Here is a 1066-nt window from a genome sequence, read left to right as displayed (position 1 = left end):
ATAAATACCAGGGGTGAAAATAAATAGGGTAGAAATGCAAAGGAAGAATAAAACAGACCAAAAAATTAAACACACACAAAAATAATTACATTTAAAAAATAGGTAATTACTAAATAAAGTTGAAGATTATAACGGACAATAAATAAATAAGGTAATTATTACAAAGCTAAATATATAAAGAAGCTATTTAAAAGAGATATATACATTTATGTATCACTGTATAATTTAATTACTACCTACATTTATTTGTTCATTGTATTTTTTGGGGCAATTAATTGTATGCCTATTTATTTATTGAGCATTTATTTATTTCTGTATTTATTCTTAAATATGGAAGACCTGGTCCTCCATAGACCTGGTCCTCCATACTCCAATGTTTTTCTAGTTAGTTTTTAAATTGATATCAGATTAGTAACATTGGATGAATGGTTGCTGATAATGGGTAATGTAGATATTGCATTAATGATCAGCCACCCACTCAGATTTGCTGGTGTTCTGTCTATAATGGAGTGGAATAGAAACCTGTAAGTAACCCCAAATGTTTGACCGGTAGTGTACATGTGTAGGGTCATGTAAAGCGGTATCTTAGAATGTAAGTAAGCTTGTCAATAAGTTGGGACAGTTGGACCAGGCTTATTGCAGTGCAAATCTAACTCAGTCAATGTAGCTGCTTAAAGTTGCACCATTTATAATACCTTCACAATGGCAGAAAGAAAGTTGATTCATGAAGTAAATGAATATGAGGAAAACAGAAATGTCACAGTTTATGTTGAATAATACAAAGAGTCTACTGTGCGGTTGTGCCGTTATTTTCCTGCCCCTGAAAGAACATATTGTGTTGTTAGAGTGTACTCGGTCTCTTCCAATGTCGGATTTCCCTTCGTGTTGGTTTTGTTGAATGAACCTGACTGGCATGACTTGCAGAGAGCCAAACTATTAGTAATTTTAACAACATCCCCTGGTCAGTCTAATGCACAGGCAAACTGTTGAAGATGTAATGTGATGGAGACCATGGAGGAGGCTCAAAGAAAATGTTTCCTACTCTGAACCACTGGATTTCTCCAGT

General features: G+C 34.1%; 1 protein-coding gene across 1 annotated transcript in view; it reads left to right on the top strand.

The window, feature by feature from the left end:
* The window catches only part of si:dkey-225n22.4 (collagen alpha-1(XXI) chain), an 88056-nt gene that overhangs the window by 30352 nt on the left and 56638 nt on the right, over positions 1 to 1066 (top strand). The gene's annotated exons all lie outside the window — the stretch shown is intronic.

Source organism: Etheostoma cragini, chromosome 22 (genome assembly GCF_013103735.1).
Source record: "Etheostoma cragini isolate CJK2018 chromosome 22, CSU_Ecrag_1.0, whole genome shotgun sequence".
Taxonomy (NCBI): domain Eukaryota; kingdom Metazoa; phylum Chordata; class Actinopteri; order Perciformes; family Percidae; genus Etheostoma; species Etheostoma cragini.
Note: the sequence above shows the minus strand (reverse complement) of the source record. Positions and strands in the feature narration are given on the sequence as shown.